Raw genomic sequence first — 6,871 nt, 5'->3', positions numbered from 1 at the left:
TTGTTTGGCTGCACCGGGCGTTAGTTGCAGCATGCAGGATCTTCGATCTTCATTGCCACATGCAGGAATTTTTATTTTGCAGCCATGCAGGTGATGTCTGATTTCTCATCCACATGACTCCCCCTGAGTTGGTCCCTAGGGAGAGAGCCAGGAGAAAGCCTCTTGGAGGACTGACCTCATAAAATGTAACGGTGGGTAATTGTGAAATATGACATAGAAAAGATTTTCTCTTGCTCAGAAGGTGTCAGCTGGGTTAAAAGGAGCCCTCATGGGGCACTGTCTGGCTGTTACAGCAGAGTGGTTAAGAGCCAGGCCTGGGAGTCAGATTACCTAGATGCAAACCCTGCCTTTCTCAGTCAATTTCTTCGTGACTTTGAACAAAAAGTTGGCTTTCCTCAACTATAAAAGGGAGATCAAATGCCTATATCTCGGGGCAATATGTATTTGAAGTAAATGATATAATGTATGTCCAGTGCTTGGCACATAGTATGCATTTGATAAGTGTTATTATTTTTCTAGAACAAATTGTTTTCATCACAAAGACTCTCGCACATGCTAATTTCTTGCCCTCATGTGGTCTTGTCATTTTCTCTCATACTTCGTGGAGCAGCAACCCCCCTTTTTTTTTCCTGTTACAGCAACTGAAGCACAAAGGGAATAAAGTATCTGGAAGCAGCACTATGAATTCTTTTGATTAAAGTGATACTTTTTTTCCTCCCATTTTTGGAGGCCTGGAGTCAGCTAGCCAGGCTGATGTGAAGAAAGACTTGTGGCGTGAGTGAGCTGGGTACAGGGCTCCATGCCTGCAAATCACCCCACCCCCAAGTCTGCGGTGAAGGCTGTGGGTGGACCGGTGACAGGAGGCATTCTTTCTCAGTGCTGTACGTGACATCCCAGGCAAATGGACAGCGTGAGTCTTTGTGATTTTGCAACGTTTCATTGTTACTTAGCACTTTAGATTAGCAACTGTCCAAAGCGGATGCAGCAGCTAATGTTTGGAAAGGGATGTTATTTTGTCAGCTTGTATAAGTTACCAGTGGACCAAAATTTGCACTTCATTTGTAAATTAGAGGAGTAGAATGAGTCCCTGAGCCCTCTGAATTTGGAAATCTTCCCTACCATCCCAGCCATTCATCATACACCATGATATCTAAAATTCCGTTTGGTAATCCAGAGTTACTGGAAATACCCATTAGATTTTCCCACACATTTGGATCAGTGCAGGTATGAATAGATCAGGGCTAAGGCTAAGATTTGCCCTCAAGACATTTTGGGGGCTTTCTGAAGGTTTCTAGTAAGCAGTCATGTATTAATTAAAGCGTCTGCCTGCAATGCGGGAGACCTGGGTTCGATCCCTGGGTCGGGAAGATCCCCTGGAGAAGGAAATGGCAACCCACTCCAGTATTCTTGCCTGGAGAATCCCATGGACGGAGGAGCCTGGTGGGCTACAGTCCACGGGATCGCAAAGAGTCGGACACGACTGAGCGAGTGACTTAACTTGACTTAAGCATTCTTCTGGGAGATGGAGTGGTCAAGACATTGCCCTCCTCGGTCCTTATTCTCCTGTATGAAACAAGGAGAGCCTGTTTCAGGAAGAGATGTGGAGATGGTGCATTGTTAATGAGAATAACATGCCCTCTGCGGCCTCCTCAGGCGTGGAGCTGGGCCATGAGCTGGGAACACCTGCTCTTACATGCTGTATGTTTCAATCCATTGAAAGATCTTAGTGCAAAATCAAGCATGGAATGATGTTCTGTGGTTTTCAAAGAGGTTCCTACGGGGTTTGAGTTGGATAGGCCAGGCCAAGAACAAACTCATTCATCTGTGACAGATATAACTAGACTCCAATGTCTGGTCTGGGAAAACTGGATGTGTTTTACAGAACCCACAATGCTTGGGATCCTCATTTAGAACATTTATAACATTAGTCTGGCCCCAAATCGAGCTGACCTCACAACTGTCGAGAGGGTAAGTGTGTTTGGGTCTGTATGTTTATGCCATCTAGTGAAATCATCACGTTTGTTCTCTAGAAACCTGCAGATCAATTTGCTGCATCTCTAAGTCATTTCCCCTGTAAGGCCAACTCAGTAACCTCATAAAAAAAAAACAGCTCATATCTCCAAGCCTAACTTTTCTCAGTTCCTCTGGATAAATAAAGTTTCTCTGTGAATCAATTAGAGGAATCTCCATTTTTTTTAAATAGCAAAGAATTGGATTAAAATGGATTGTGCAGGAAATGCTGTCACGAAAAAGGCCAACAAAAAGAAGACATGCTTAATTATTGAGTGGAATATTCATAATTTTTCATATCTATCAGCTCAGTGTGTCCCTAACATGTTTTTAAGATGTACAAAAGGAACACATATTATAGCTCTTCTTTTTTTTTTTTCAGGAAAGCAAAACAAATGCCCATATAATCCTTGTTTTTGAATACTTCATTTCTCTTCAGTTGAACAAAATAACACCATTTCTTTTTCAATTCTCTCTTTTTTAGGGCTACCCTCCACCCAACCATTGTGTAAAGAAGTTCATTTAAAGGTAAACCCTGCAAGACCTTGAGAAAAGTTTTGCTACTATAATCATAAATGATTACTAGTTCCTGCCTTCTCTGCAGTTAATCATGGATTTCTGGTTTTTCAGTCAGGATAAAGAAAGTTTAAATGTCTCCAGGAGCTCTCAGAGACCAGCAGGCTTACCATATTTTCCGAGGAGTGCTCTCTCCTAGTCAGGACGTTTCTGAGTGCCACCTTTAAGTACACCCGTTGTTGACCTGAGTGAAAACTAGACGTACGGGTGTTGGAGTAGGAAGTTAATAGGTATGTCCAAACCTATTATTTCCAATAAGGCTTTATGAGGCCTTTCTTCTGAGTTAAGATAGCTGGGGGCTTGAATTTGACCAGTAGTAGGAAACGGACTTGCCATGGTAGCGTGAGACATCCTGGTTTTTAAAAGAAGACGGATCAGAGAATGAAGGCTGGACTCTTTGAAATACCCATGCCCTTCCTTCCTGTCATCTATCTCTCTTCCCACCTTACCTTTTCCTCTTCTCTTTCTGGCACAGTTTCTCCTCTCCCTCCCTTCTCCGTGTCTCTGTCTCTCACTTTCTCCTCCTGAATGTTATCTTGACTATTTTCTCCCAGATCAAAGGTAGAGTGGACCATTTGATTAATTGCCGTGCAGCAGAACCCTTTGCCTCCTTGACACACAAGCCAAGGAGACAAAGGGCGCTCTTTAGAAGTCTTGAGCTGTGTGGGTGCAGGGTGTAGAATTCATAAGCCTGAGAGCATGGGGCCCTCCCAGCAGGGATGTGAAGGTCCCTGGACCCTGCCAAAGAATAAAGTTGCTACTGCCGCACTTTGTGTTGAGCCATATTTGCATTTGAGGAAAAAGCATACAACCCCAGCTATTAAGCCATGTGGACTACACAAGTTTGATTTAAAGTGTGAAAAAAAAATCTTTTCACTTCCATGTGTGGAAATCAGTAGCACGATGGTCGACAGTCAGGAATGATGACTGACAGTTTGGTCTTTTCTTTTCTGTGCTGTGAAAAGTCCTCAGAATTGCACTGTCCCATCCAGGCATCACCAGTCCTGTGTAGCTATTTTCATTCAAATTAGCTAAAATGAAGTAAAATTTAATATTTTGTTCCTGAGTCACATTAGTCTCATTTTAAGTATTCAGTAGCTACATGGTGGTATCAGTTACTCTATCAGACGTGTAGGTAACATAATATTTCCATCTTTACAGAAGGTTCCTCAGGACAGAACTGTTCTTAATCCTTTGTTCTCTTAAGCCAGGTAGGTTAGAGGAGGCCATGGACTGCTCCACAATAGAAAGCTGAGTAGGATTTCAGAACTGGCTGAACACAAAGAAAAAGAAAACAGAATGCCATGTTAAAATAAAGAGAGGTGGAATGGGTTGATACAAATGAGATGCTGTTTGGGAAGTTGTTTTAGAAGTTGAGAAGATACACCTATACATATATTTATATATACATAGATACACTGATACAATTATAGATGGAATTATGACAGTTATTGTGATTATTTCTAAGAGAAGAATGGTCAGCTGAGGATGAAAGCTTAGCCAATGGCCGTGTGCTTTCTCTACTCATCAGAACTAAAATTCAGGGTTGACCCTCCTAACCTAGGCTAGGTCTCAAGTGAGGAACCCCACCTTCTTTGTAAGGCTAACAGTTGCTTTGAGTAATTGAGATGTGCTTAAATTCCCAAAGGGATTTTTTTTCCCAAAGATCATCTTCCCTAGATCCTAACAGGGGTCCAGGGTCACTTACTACCTTCAGGTAGTGAAAATGATGATTTTAAAGCAAAGATCTTCTTTAGCCTAACCAATAATCTTCCTCTTGAATTGAACATAGATCTGAACATAGGTCTGAACATAGATCAGACCTCACTCTCAAGTTCACTCACGGTTCAAGCCTGATTTGAATGTTTGTCAGTCATGCAGAAAAGACCCTTAGGCTACTCTGCCCAGTGTCATGATTACAAAGACACAGACTAAGATAATGGATTCTCGTCTCCTGGCTTGCACAAGGCAGGCTTTTCCAAGCCAGGTGGCGGTATCATTGAGATCCAGTGTCCCTCAAAGCAAGAACACTGGGTTCTTCAGAGACGTCAGCTTTGGCCGCTGTACTGTGACTTCCTAAATTCGCTAATGATCCTGCCCTTCCTCTCCTCCCCCCGGGCACTTTCGTTTGCTTTTCAACCCTTTTGGCTCTGACCTCTTGGCGGTTACAAAACTAAATGGGTAAGAGGGCTGGGGGATAATCCACCAAACCCTCATCAAGTCTTAAGGATTTAGGGATTGGTGTCTGCGTGCCGGGTCCTTCTTACCTGTTCCTCAGTGAAACACGTGGGAAGGCAGTCTGAGCATCACATGCTCTGGTAAAATCTGAGCTAAAAGTTAAGGGAGTCTCACTTCCTTGTTGGAGGATGAATGGAGTTTGTGATGAACCCAGAAGAAGCGATCAGAGGTTTAATCAGCACATACGTGAGCCTGATTCTTCGCTGGTAATGATTAGAACTTTCCATCAACACATTTGTTACTAATCAACAAATATTTATTGAGTGCGTCTTCATCAGATGTTGAGGTATAACGAGGGAACTTATCATCTATTTGTCAAGTTTTGAACAGATCGATGATATGTTATGATTCACAAACTTTGGAAGTCTCAAACGTTTTGTGTTGAGTATTTTAAAGGTTTTATTTGTATCACCAAATGTGAAAAGTGAAATGTGAAGAAAGATTGTGGAGGGGGAACGGTCCCTCCTTATCTCTGTTTCCTGGGTCTGGGATGAACTGCGGGAAAAAAATAGATCATTTGAAGGATGGGTCCATTATAAACAAAGTCTGAAAATGAAAATTAAAATGGTTTTTAACGACCTGGCTGTTTCTGCATTGATTAGTTGTTTGTTGAAATAGGAAGGCCATGCCAGAGCTTTCTCTCACATTCCTGGGATCTGAATTTACATGTCTGGTGTCTGCTTTCAGAGCACCGTCAAAACTTGCTTGTCATTTGCCTTATCACTTCATTGCCAACAACTGGTGTAGCTGAGGGAAGAATCTCTTTCAGGGAGGCGAGGGACCTTGGAAGTCATCTGTTTTCACTTCTTTACCTTCTGAGTGAGACATCTGAGGTCCAGAGAGGTGAAGCACCTCCCTGCAGGTGCACAGCTTCCTGGGCTAGAAGCTGAATGACTGACATTCTGCTTTCCTCTCTCTCTCTTTTAAATCTGGCTGTGCCAGGTCTTAGTTGCAGCATGCGGGATCTAGTTCCCTGACCAGGGATTGAACCCAGGCCCCCTGCATTGGGAGTGCAGAGTCCTAACCACTGGACCCCCAGGGAAGTCCGTGCCTCTCTTAACTAGGTTCTCCACCAGCTTGATTTGCCCTGTGTTTAAAACCATCCCACTGCTGATCTGTGAAGAAGTGATGGTTAAGGAAATGTGAAGGCACATCTTTTGGATAGCTTTTCAGGCCAAAGCAGAGAATTGTTTCTAGAATCTGAGACAGCAACATTTCTAAACAGAGACTTCAAGCTTCTGGATTCTGAGTAGTTTCCCAGTTTGATAAAATGGGCTCTCCTAGCTTTACCTCCTTGAAGAAAGGCTGCTCTATCAGGAATAGTTTGGATAACACAATTCAAAAGCAATACAGCACAGTGATGAAAGTACAGATTCCAGAGCCAAGCTGGGTTCATAATCCTGGCTCTGACATGTACAGGTTGTATGACCTTGGACAAACCACTTAATTGCTCTGAACCTCAGTTTACCCCTGTGTAAACTGGGGATAATGATAACAGTAGTATATTCCTCAGTCGAATCAGTATGTTTTAAAGCATTTAGAGTGGTGCCCTGGCACATTACTTAAGTGTTAGCTATTTTTATTACTGGCACATTACTTAAGTGTTAGCTATTTTTATTATGCATGTATGCTAAGTCGCTTCAGTCATGTCCAACTCATTGCGACCCCATGGACCATAGCCCATCAGGCTCCTCTGTCCATGGGATTCTCCAGGCAAGAATATTAGAGTGGGTTGTCATGCCTTTCTCCAGGGGATCTTCCTGACTCAGGGATCAAATATGGGTCTCCTGCATTGCAGGCGGATTCTTTACCATCAGTGCCACCTGGGAAGCACCACCCACCTCTCACTTTTTTCTGTATTTACTTGGCCAAATGCAATGTACTATGTCCCCTATTTATTTCCTACATAAAACTATAAGAAACAAAGCAGGAAAAGCATAAGAAATCAAGGAAGTGATGTGATTTGAAAGTGTCAATTCATCATCCCCTTAATTGGCCTGACACATCACTAGAATAATCTGCTGCTGCTGCTGCTGCTGCTGCTGCG

General features: G+C 42.9%; 1 non-coding gene across 1 annotated transcript; it reads right to left on the bottom strand.

Annotated features, from left to right (window-relative positions):
- Positions 1 to 5,793: 5,793 nt before the first annotated feature.
- On the bottom strand, positions 5,794 to 5,866 carry TRNAG-CCC. Its single transcript has one exon. It is a non-coding gene; the product is annotated as a tRNA-Gly (tRNA).
- Positions 5,867 to 6,871: the final 1,005 nt, after the last annotated feature.

The sequence above is a fragment of the Bos indicus x Bos taurus genome, chromosome 28 (assembly GCF_003369695.1).
Source record: "Bos indicus x Bos taurus breed Angus x Brahman F1 hybrid chromosome 28, Bos_hybrid_MaternalHap_v2.0, whole genome shotgun sequence".
NCBI lineage: Eukaryota > Metazoa > Chordata > Mammalia > Artiodactyla > Bovidae > Bos > Bos indicus x Bos taurus.
Note: the sequence above shows the minus strand (reverse complement) of the source record. Positions and strands in the feature narration are given on the sequence as shown.